This window comes from Equus quagga, chromosome 1 (genome assembly GCF_021613505.1).
Source record: "Equus quagga isolate Etosha38 chromosome 1, UCLA_HA_Equagga_1.0, whole genome shotgun sequence".
NCBI lineage: Eukaryota > Metazoa > Chordata > Mammalia > Perissodactyla > Equidae > Equus > Equus quagga.
In genome coordinates, this window is record NC_060267.1 from 142,472,284 (window position 1) to 142,484,355 (window position 12,072).

Below are 12,072 nucleotides of genomic sequence, written 5' to 3' on the forward strand. Positions count from 1 at the left end.
AAAAATGACATCTTGGGAAATTACTTGAAGTCTACTCATGTAAATGAGTAGAATAATTTTCCATGTTACCCAAAATGAACATCAATATTTAATTGGACTGAGGAAGTAAGGTAAAAAAGGTGCATGAAGAGAGTTTCATTAAAGATAAGGAAATCAAAATGGAGGCCCAATGAGGGGTGAGGGTGGGGCGGGGCATGGTCAGAACCACAGGGATACTGAGTCAAGACGACCTGGTTACGGTCACCATTCAGTTATTTTGACAAACATTCACTGAGAGCCAATCACTCTGCCAGATCCTAGGGACCCCCCCACACAGCAGACCAAGTGTAGCTCCTTGGGGCTAAAGAATAGTATAAAATAGTGGGCAGGACAAATAAGACACACGGGGGGGGGGGGGGGGGGGCAGGGCATATCTCAGGGTTGGCAGTCAGGAAGGGCTTCCTAGGGGCAGTAGAGATTTGTAGGGTAGGTGGGAATTGGCCATTTCAAAAGGCAGGAGGGGAGATGGTGGAGTCAGCATTTGTGTCTCCAGGCAGAAGGAAAGGTTCCAGCACATTCAAGGAGAAAAGACAGAAAAGCCCGAGCTGGAGCTGGTAGGTGGAGAGCCCACTTCTTTGGCCTCTCTCTTTACTCCTTCCAAAAGAAATGTTTGTCCAAGGATATGTGAATATTTAAAAATCCATTTTAGATTCAAACATTAACAATAACTAACAAACATTACCCAGCAATCCTTAATCAAAGGCCACTTTAAGTAGCTGCCTGTGGGTTGCTGAAATTCAAGAAGAGAAAGAAGTATTTCTGTCCTTAGAAGACTATGCTTTCTCTTCTACTAGCAGTCTATCACCTCGTACACCAAGTGCCCACAGTAACTTGCAGTGCACCAAGGAGACCCACCTGGACCGCCTGTTGTAACTTCTGCCTCGGTGGTAACTGTCACTCCTCTGGCTTCTACTTCGACTCCGACTCCTGCTATAGTAGCTATCGTAAGTGTAGGACCTGCTTTAACAGCAACAACAAACGCTAAATTTTCCCATTCAAATAACTCATATAATCCCTTTTTTTTTTTTAAGGAAGATTAGCCCTGAGCTAACATCTGCCAATCTTCCTCTTTTTGCTGAAGAAGACGGGCCCTGAGCTAACATACGTGCCCATCTTCCTCTACTTTATATGTAGGACGCCTACCACAGCGTGGCTTGCCAAGCGGTGCCATGTCCGCACCCAGGATCTGAACCGGCGAACCCTGGGTTGCCGAAGCAGAATGTGCGCATTTAACCGCTGCGCCACCAGGCCGCACCCCTCCCCCGCTTTTTTTTTTTCTTTGAGGAAGATTAGCCCTGAGCTAACTACTGCCAATCCTCCTCGTTTTGCTGAGGAAGACTGGCCCTGAGCTAACATCCATGCCCATCTTCCTCTGCTTTATACGTGGGATGCCTACCATAGCATGGCTTTCGCCAAGCGGTGGGTGCCATGTCCACACCCGGAATCTGAACCGGCCAACCCTGGGCGGCCGAGAAGAGAAAGGTGTGAACTTAACTGCTGCACCACCTGGCCAGCCCCCGTTTCTTTTTAGGATCTTAAGAGTGTTTCTTAGAACATGGGCATTATATGACAGTGTGAGGACACATTTGCAGAACAAATACTGGAAACATTTCACAATTGCCCCAAATCAGACTTACCATATTAAATAGAAAAATGTTAATTTCTTTTCTGCATTAAAAAATATCACAAAATTAATACTGAGTTAGTTTGATTAGAATCTGGTGGATCTTATTAGGCAATTACATTCAATAAACACCTGCCATTACAATTTGACATCAATTGTCACTTTTGATATTAGAGTTCAATGGGCCAACAGATAAAAACTGTCAAAAAGGCCTAATTTAGAAAGGGAATGATTTCATAAGACAAATACATGTGCTGAGTTTTTCCATACAACATTTGTTAAAGGGGAATTAAGGGTTTTATATAAGAAGGTCTTTCAATTTGGTCCCCGAGGTGGTCACCCAATCCCTGTCCATACCTGGACCGACTGTGGGGATCATATGAGCTGCTCCTGGATCTGCTCCTGCTGGATGTCCTAATAGTAATCACATGAAGGACCATCATCTTGTGGATCAGGACAGGCTATATCAAAAATCTAGACATTTATTTGCTCATCAAGGAGAAGACACAATGAAATCCAGCAGCTATATTTATTTCGTTTTCATATCAAAATATGTTGGATTTTTTCTTTTAAAGCATGTTGGATTTTGTGAGAAAGATTAAGTTTCATGCAATCCTTCTATGAGATGCACATAGAGAGGCACTGGGGAGGCTCTGACTGGGTGGGGAGGGGAAGGCCTGCACAGGTCGGACACTTATAAGTAAAGTGAAGCTGCAGCAGCAGAAAATACCTTGAGAGGTGAAAGAGGAGTCAAAGAAGGTGGGAGAACTAGAAACCTGGGGCCACCCCACACACGCTTCTTCCTTTGGTCCCCTTTTAACAATCCTCCTCTCCCAATCTCTACCCCAAGTCAAGAGGTGACTGCAGATGTGAACTCAGGGTAAGAAAGATGTACTGGGGGTGAAGGGGACGTGGAGGTGGTGGTCAGGGCCTCTCTTAAATATTCCTATCATTTCTCTTTCCTCACTCTGATAAGATCCCATCCTGAGAAAGCCAGTAAGAAATCGGTGGCTCTCCAAAGGAAAGAACTACATGAGAAAATAGGCCTGCAGGGTATTCAGCAAGGATAGGATTCTTCTTAACAGCTACCCTACTCTGCTTGTGCAAGTCTTAAAAAGCAGACAGGATGGAGACCACACAGGAGGGTGGGATTCACAAACTCACCTGTGACTTTTGTAACTGCGGTAGGAACTACTCCGGCTCCTGGTGCGGCCTCTGCTGTACCATCCTCTGCTCCGACTTCTAGAGTAGCTTCTTGATCTACAATTAAAAGCGGAAAAAAGAGAATTATATTAACTCACCATGCTGTTAAGATTACTCACTACTAGGACAGGACGGGGAAAATACAACAAGAGGAAAGGTCTTAGAAAGGTCTCTCACAAACTCCTCATGGAGAGTATGACAGTGACAGCTAAGGAGGGTTTAAATCGAACAGAATGAAATAAAGAAAAACCAGAAAAGGCTGCTACAGGTATGATCATAGGAGCCCTATCTGTAATGCCTGAAGAGGAAATAATCCAAATCTCCATTAACGGAAGAATGGGTTAAAAACAAATGATGCACAGATATATACTGAAATATCCTCAAGTAGGAAAACGAATGAACTCCAGTTACATGTATCAACAGATATCTCTTTGGAACATAATGTTCAGTGAAAAAGGCAAATACAGAACATCTATCTATATAAATATATATAAAAGGATTTTGTTAAAAAACATGCAAAAACAATATTGTATATGGGCAGAAACATTTGTGGTAAAACTATAAAGAAAAACAAAACTATAGCAGAAGTTTAGAATAATGTTAACTCTAGGAGAGAACAGAGAAAGTAGGGTGGCACTAGGCAGGGGTACATCAGGTATGCCAAAGCTCTATTTTTGAAGCTAGAGACATTTTTTATTATTTTTTTCCACTTAATCATTTATTTTTTCCTATCTATTTAACATTTAATAATACAAACAAGAAACTTAAGTAATGCAATCCTGACCCTGGCATTCACTTGGCTCCCCACCCCTCTCCCCCTACTTTATACCTGTCATTCAGGAACAGAACAATACCCCTATGTATAGGCTACTTAGGTAGTATCTTCATAGGTTTTATTCAGTATGTACTTATGTTTTGGAAGACATGATCTGCTTCCAGTTTATCTGCAAGAGAATGAACACATTATGTTCTAGTAAGATTCTAATCACTTACTCAACAAACAATTACAGGGCAGACTCTGTGAGGTGACTGACAGATGAGCAGGAAACAGTCCCTGGCTTCAACGAGTTCACAGCCCAGTAGGAAGTCGGGCCCAGGCAGGTAAACAAAACAGGGAGGCAAAGTTTAGCTATCTCAGCCTACTCCCATTAGCTGCCTAACAGCAAATTCCTTAGCCTTTCTATGCCTGTCTGCCTTTGCAGAACAAAACAGCATGCACTGCAAAGGCAGCGGTAGAAAGGTAAATGAGAGTGGCCAGCAACACCAACAGCTCAGAACTGTCTGAATGTAAAGGGTAAGGCAGATGATGAGCACACAGGAGGCCAGAGTAGCTCAACAGGCAAGTGCATCTGGGAATATGAACCTGGAGAGAAAAGGCCAGGACTCACCAGCTCTCTGGGCCTGTTGAGAGTCAGGGCAGGAGCAGGAAGAGGAGACCACAAAAGAAGTACTGAATGGTCTGAGAGGGATGAGGAGAGCCGGAAGAGGGCTTCCAGAAGGACTGAAAACATGCCCTGGCACTGGCCATGTGGAAGTCGCTGAAAACCTTAGTCAATGTAGTGAGATGGGGGAGGGAAGGCACAGAAGATAGACTGCAAGCAACTGAGGAGTAAATGGGAGACAGTTATTACAGATGGCAAGTGTTGGTTCTTACTGTTAAAGAAATCTGGGTGAGTAAGGGAAGAAAAAGACTGATAAATAACTAGAAAGGAAAAAAACACTCAAAGGATTCTTAGTGTATTTTAAGTTCAAGTGATGAAAATCAAGCACAAGATAATAAGAGATATGAGTAATTAAGAGGTAAAACCATGAAATAGTTACAAGGAAAAGAAAATAATACAAATTACTTATTAACTTCCCATCACCATCACCAATTCTTTTAGTTTTTAAAAATTCTCGTTCTCTGCACTATCCAGTCTATGTTGATGACAAAAGTTAGATGCAACTTGAACCAAAAAAAATAAATCTAAAAATGACTGTTTTTATCATTTCCCCTTTGAAGCAAAATCTACTAGATGCATGTCCTGGGCAGGTAGCTTGGCCTCTCTGGCCCTCACATTCCACTTGTGTGAAATGGAGGATTAGATTAACGATCTCTAAATCCTATATATTCTGTAAATTCAGGACTCTCTTCTAAGGCATCACAAACAGGCGAGAGAGCAGCCTCACAACTTTAAAGATGAACTTGCCACTTATCATGGCAACTCATTTCTATTGCCAGAGCACCTTAATTGATGGTAAGATTTTTACACTGAACTCAAATTCGTTCCCCTAAAATCTCCACTCCCTAAGTCCTCAATCTGCTCTCTGAGTCACACAGCACCAAGCCTTCTCTTCATTCCCTTCCAGGTATTTGGAAATAATGATCTTGTCCCTAATTGTGATGTTCTTCCAAGCTAAAGAGTAGCAGACTCTCCCTGATAAAGAGCAAGGAAAGAGATGTTGCTCACCGATAAGATGATGTGGAACTCCGTGATCGACTTCTTGAGTGACTGTAGGAGACAGATCTTGTTCTGTGTCTTGATTTGGTTTCAGATTTACTTCGAGATCTACTTGGACTCCTGGACTGGCTATCACCATCCCGACTAGGTGTCTGCTCATCACTTGAACTCTCCTGATTTCGTGGCCTCCGGTTTAAGCGTGCTGTCTTTCTTACTTCATCAAAGAGCGACCCAGGCCGAACTTTATTTTTGCTTTTAATTTCTATTCTCAAGCCCTGTGGTTTCATTTCAGGCACAGCGCTCAATGCCTTAACTTCCACAGCACTGGATGTGACAGCAGTTGGTGCAGCCAGGTTCCCCACACCTTGTAGGGGCTTCCATTTATTATCCATTGGGCTGATGTGGCTCTTCTCAGCCACCTCCTTCTTCACAACAGTGCTTTCTACAGCACTGGCTGAACTAGCAGAGCTGCCGTCCTGTCTCCCCACTTCCCCCATGATTTTGCCCTCAGATGTGCTGCTTTCCTGTTTTACCACCTCTGCCTCAGGAGGCTCTGTTTGCATATCCTGCTTTAGAACAATGTTCACATCCGGGCTGTCCAGCCTTGAATTTCCTAGAGGGGAGGCCCCCTCTACCTTTGCCGGGGAACTCCTATCAGGTGTGCAAATCTCCATGTTGTCATCTGTCTGAAGCACGTCCTCCACTCCACTTGGGACTCTTTCTTCAATATGCTGAATGTTTGGGGGAGGACTGGCTACATTTTCCTCAGTATTTAAAGCTGTGGGAGAAATGCTGAGTTTACTGTCATCTTTAGTAGGCTGATCAATATCTGATGAAATTGTTCCTATATTATGTTTACCTGAAAGGGTGCCATCTTCACAGGACATCTCAGTTCTGGGAATATTTTCCTTTGTGGTCTCACTGTTTTCAGACACTTGTTTTTTCTCTTTTGCCTCCTGAGTAACTTGCTTTTCATTAATTTCCTCCTCCTCGTCTTCACCAAATTCTAGTGGAGGCTGCCAGTGAAACGCTTGTTTTCGTTTTGGAGGCTTGTGCTTTTTGTCTTTTTTCCCTTTCAATTTCTCTTTCACTTTTTTAGTGTGTTCCCTTTTAATATTTTCCTTTGACCCACGTTTGTGTTTCCGTGGCTTTCCTCTAGTGTTTTCTGCATTGGAATAGGACCCCTCAGAATCAGAGGTCGATGACCGCTGTTTGCTAGATTTCCAAGCACCATGAGCATCAGGCAATGAAGTATTTGCTGAAGACTTTGTTGTGGGTTTGGCTCTGATGTGGATTTCATCACACTCAGATTCCGAATCTGATGTGGCCTCACCTTCTTCCTTATCAGAAGATGGCCGGGAATTATTTTTACTGTTTTTAGTTACATCTTGTTCGGAATTTGACTCAGAGTCCCATTTACTCCCAGCATAATTCTTCCTTTTGGGCCTACTGCCATTTCTAAAGTGTTCTGAAAGATTCTCTTTCAAAGTTCTTTTTTTTGAACGAGGGCATTCCCGTTCAGGTTTGGATTTCTCTTCATTTCTGTTTTTCTCTTGTTTATTATTCATTTCCATTTGGAGTTGCTTCTCTTTTTCCTGGGCTGACTGTGTAACCTGAACACTTGACTGCTCGCTGTCTGAGGAATAACCTAAAGATGATCTACTTTCGCTATACTTTCTCTGACACGAAGACTTGCTTCTGCCTTTGACGTATTTATTGCGAAGTGTCTTTTCAGAGCTGCTGCTGTGCCTTTTATTTGAAGGATTTTTCTTCCCACTGGATCTAAATTTTCTCTTGGCTCGTCTTCCATCATCAGTGCTAAGAGAAGAGTATGAAGATGACCTACTGCACTGTGAGTGATCGCTATATTTATTTCGTGAATGAGATCTAGATGACGGAGACCTGGACCTTGAATGTGAGCTAGCTGGACTTCGTGACCTTGTGTATGACCTAGAATAAGATCTACTCCTAGAAGATCTGCTCCTTGACCGGGGTGAACTTTCTGAACTTCTATCACTGTATTTTGAATAGGCACTCCGATCACTTTCTGAATTTTTTTCTCTTTTATGGTAGGATGATGAACTACCAGTCTCTTTAATATTTGCTAAACTATAAGTGCTTTGGATGGGCAGCAAATGAGTTGTTTTAGCTTTCATTTCCTGAATTCGCTCATAAGAGGGCTTCCAGGGCTTCTGTCCAGGCTTCCACCTTGAAGGAGGGGGACTGTCACTCAGTGGTATTACAGGAATATTTTCTGTCACCACTGGTTGTACTACAACATTTTCATTTTGTGGCACTGTTGCTCTTACAGGTTCTGCTTTCACTGGTTTGTTTTCACTTAACTGAGAGGCTGTTCTTGGTGATTTTGATGCTGTCCTTCGGTGCCCCAACTTGGAACTACATCTGGACTTGGATCTGCTTCTAGAATGTGAGGAAGATTTTGATGGAGTCCTTGACCTTGAGCTTCCTCTAGAGTAAGACTGTGAATGAGATTTTGATCTGTACGAGTCTCTGCTGGAGGGGGTGGAAGAGCTCTGATCATCCTTATCAGATTTAGACCAGTCCCTCTTTGATGAATGACGAGATGATACTGAGGAAGAACGAGATCTCCTTTCTCTATCACAAGAAAATTTCATTCTTCGGGTGGAAGATTTTGAGGATTCTATGTCAGACGGTACAATAATCCTTCTCTTCTTAGTCTGTTTGTGTCTTCTGCAATGTTTCTGCTTTTTAGCTTTCTTTTTATGCTTAACCTTTTTCTCTTTTCTGCGTTTTTTATGGTGACCATCAGAGTGTCTTGCTGTACTAAGATCTGAATAATATCCATTATAGGACCATGATCTGGATCTCTGGGACAAGCTTCTTTCATCCCATCGGCTTGAACAGGGGTCACTTAACCTATAGAAAAGGACACAATATGCATGCAGTTATCTACAAGCATGTTTTCTATATCCTTTAAAATTAAAACGCAGTCAGGGCTGGCCCAGTAGCGCAGTGGTTAAGTGTGCAATTCTGCTTTGGCGGCCCAGGGTTTGCCAGTTCGGATCCTGGGTGCAGACATGGTACCGCTTGGCAAGCCACGCTGTGGTAGGCATCCCACACATAAAGTAGAGGAAGATGGGCACGGATGTTAGCTCAGGGCGTTTTCCTCAGCAAAAAGAGGCGGCTTGGCAGCAGTTAGCTCAGAGCTAATCTTCCTCAAAAAAAAAAAAAAAAAAAAAATTAAAACATAGATGGTGACCCGGTGGCGTAGTGGTTAAGTGTGCGTGCTCCACTTCATCAGCCCTGGGTTTGCGGGTTCAGATCCTGGGTGCAGACCTACACACTGCTCATCAAACCACGCTGTGGTGGCATCCCACATATAAAACAGAGGAAGACTGGCACAGAGGAATATTGGCACAGATGTTAGCTCAGGGACAATCTTCCTCCTCAAGCAAAAAGAGGAAGATTGGCATAGGTGTTAGTTTAGGGCCAATCTTCCTTACTAAATAAATAAAACACATCTGTTGTCAATACAAATGCATTGACAAAAACCTAGTTAACAAGAAGTACTGACTCCATCAATACTTTAAGCACATGTAGGAAGGATAAATCAAAGAGTGATAGGACTGGTCTTGACCGTATAATTTCAGAGAGACACACTGACAATTACTAACAGATTCACTTACAAAAGGAGTTTGTGCAAAGCAAAGAATTTCAAATTTGATAGGAAAATAGTTTTGAAAACCAAACCAACTAATCACAAGAGCACTGCTGACATACCAAGTTCCTGGCTATGATCCACGCATAACCCTCTGCCTCCAGGAACAATTTTTGAGGGAGAATCAAATCAAGTTCACAAATGATCTTGTTGATTCTCTGCAGATACAGGACGGCTGCCTGAACTTTAAGAGAGGCCTCTTCTTCTTAAGAAGCTAGCATAATTGTTTTATTTCAGCCTCACAGAGGTGATCAAGACTTTACCCTAAACTACTAACTACTAAACTACTTACTACAGAAACTGAGGAAAAAGTACATGAAAAGAGATGCAGGGGGCCAGCCCCACGGCCAAGTGGTTAAGTTCGAGCACTCCACTTCGGCGGCCCAGGGTTTCGCCGGTTCGGATCCTGGGCGCGGACATGGCACCACTCATCAAGTCATGCTGAGGAGGCGTCCCACATGCCACAACTAGAAGGACCCACAACTAAAAATATACAACTATGTACTGGGGGGCTTTACGGAGAAAAAGGAAAAATAAAATCTTAACCAAAAAAAAAAAAGAAAATAGATGTGGGCTTCACAGTCTCAGTGGTAATATCAGCGCTCAAAATTAAGTTCTCAGTACCACTGTCTAAACCACTTCTAGACAGCAGATGCACACCTTTTCCTCCCTCTTCCAATTTCAAACCATTCTGCTGGATGCCCACAGCGGAAAAGAGACTTCTACCATGAACAATTATACAAGGTCCCATTGGTCTATTTTTCACTAGGTAATCTGGGGCCAGCCCCATTTCTAAAATACATATTTCACTGTGAGGTGTCACTGAGAGTAAGATATGGGTACACTTCTGAAGAAGCAACAGTTCCTAGGGTCAGAAGTTAATAATGCACACAGTGGGTACAGATTTTCCTATCTAACAATTCATTCATCAGAGACTAAGAGATCTGGCTAGGAAAGAAACTTCTATATAATTTTTAAGTCCTTATTATTTCTAAAATTGAACAAGAAATCTTTAAGAGCTTCAGCAGGTTTATAGTCTCTTGAGGGAAAATACAATTTTGATATAAAAGCACCCCAAAGCCAATCAGCCCTCTTACTTAACAGCACTACTTTTGCCAAGTGTTCCCAAATGTATTCTCTTTGGTCACAGTCTAATTTTAAATGTAAATCTTTAATGAAAGTCCAAAACTAAGTCTCTATCCCCTTAACACTTAAAATATGGCAGGCATAGAACTGTGCTCATGCCCAAAGCTCTTACTTATCTCCTTTGCTCCACTTTTCTCCACTGGGTGGTCTGTATGCTCTCAACCTCTGCATTTCCTCTTTCCAGTGAGGAGGAGTTTCACTGCTATCATCGTCATCTGATTCAGAACAGGGTCTGGATCTTGGAGGTGTGTGATAGCGCTTTAAAAACAAAGATAGGAAAAACTATTTTAAAAATACCTCTCAATTATAGCCTGCTATAGGACAGAGTTAGGTATAAGACCTAATCTAAGACCTCACTCTAAGGCAATAATGATTAAAGTACTAAAAATAATATGAAGTTATGTCAAACATAAGAGACTTTTTTAAAAAAATGGGAAAGGCTGAGATTCACCTGTAATCACACATAAGAATTTCCTCTTTGAAGTCCTAATGGTTCACTCATGAACCTAGACTATTCAACATACTAAGATTTCTCAACATACTCACTGATTGTTTCACGTGTGCATTTCATACTTAAACCCATTCAAACACAGCAGTAAACTTTGATCTAATAGCAGTACCTTCCTATAACTATAGAGAATACAACTAGCTTGTTGAACAGATTTTGGATTATACCTAAAATTAAAGTTAGGATTTTGCCTATAGGTAAAAATATTTTACTGCTTAGATAAGTAATTTGAAAAAAGAAAAGTCGTAACACACATACAATTGTGCCCCTTCCTTTAATCTTCCGTCCAGACTTTGATACAGATGGTTTCTGATCACTTACAATGGGTGTAACATCAGGAATCTTCCTGGAAAAGAAGATTGAAAATTAAAAATAAGCAATTATGGGGCAGTTTTCTCAATGTATAAATGCAGAATTTAGGTTCTTATAATACAAAAACACTTCATTTAGATTGAAGACTTTCCAGAATAAGGCATTCCATATAACCTAATTTTTGAAGCAACACTTTAAAAGCCAAAGCTTTAAAAACAAAAAAAAAGAAGTAACCCAATTTGGTAGAAATACATGATACTAGTATCTATATTTTTAAGCACACTTTTTACTACTTTTAAACAAAATCCATTTTTAGATGTCACTTCTCAAAACAATGATGTTCTAAGGGAATCCTGAGGTATTCCTGACTCTGATGCTTAATTTTGCTTTTTTAATTTAATTTTATATTTTTAATAGCTGTGTGTCTCCCCACTTTACTATAAGCTGCCCCTCCTTCAATGCTCTGAATGTGCTGCCTTATCTTATGCGTAATTCTAAGAGTACATTTTTTGTGGCAGTTCAAGTCCTTCATGCATGAGAAGTCTTTTCATACCTCAGTTTGTTTTCCGTTATTACTAACTAATGACTACCTTTTATTGAGTACTTACTATGTGTCAGGCATTACATTAATAAGCATTTTTTACATACTTTTTTCACTGGGTAAAATATACACAACAAAAAATTGGCCATTTTAACCATTTTTAAGTGTACAATTCAGTGGCATTAATTACATTCACAATGTTGTGCAACCATCACTAGTCTTACCAAAACTTTTTCATGACCCCAAACCAAAACTCTACCCATGAAGCAACATCTCTCCACTACTCCCCCATTCCCTCAGCTTCTGGTAACTCTAATTTATGGCTAAGTAACATTCCATTATATGTATATACCATATTTTGTTTATCTATTCATCTGTTGGTGGACACTTGGGTTGTTTCCACCTTTTTGCTATTGTGAATAATGGTGCAAAGAACACTGGCTTACAAGTATCTGTTTGAGTCTCTATTTTCAATTCTTTTGGATATATACCTAGGAGTGGAATTGCTGGGTTACATGGTAAATCTATGGTTAACTTTTTGAGGAATCATTAAACTGT

General features: G+C 41.2%; 1 long non-coding RNA gene across 1 annotated transcript; it reads right to left on the reverse strand.

The window, feature by feature from the left end:
- Positions 1-2,020: 2,020 nt before the first annotated feature.
- On the reverse strand, positions 2,021-5,310 carry LOC124238717 (uncharacterized). Its single transcript, XR_006888348.1, has 3 exons — positions 3,696-5,310; positions 2,828-2,923; positions 2,021-2,077 (listed from the first exon to the last, which is right to left on the reverse strand). It is a non-coding gene; the product is annotated as an uncharacterized LOC124238717 (long non-coding RNA).
- Between the last annotated feature and the right edge of the window lie 6,762 nt (positions 5,311-12,072).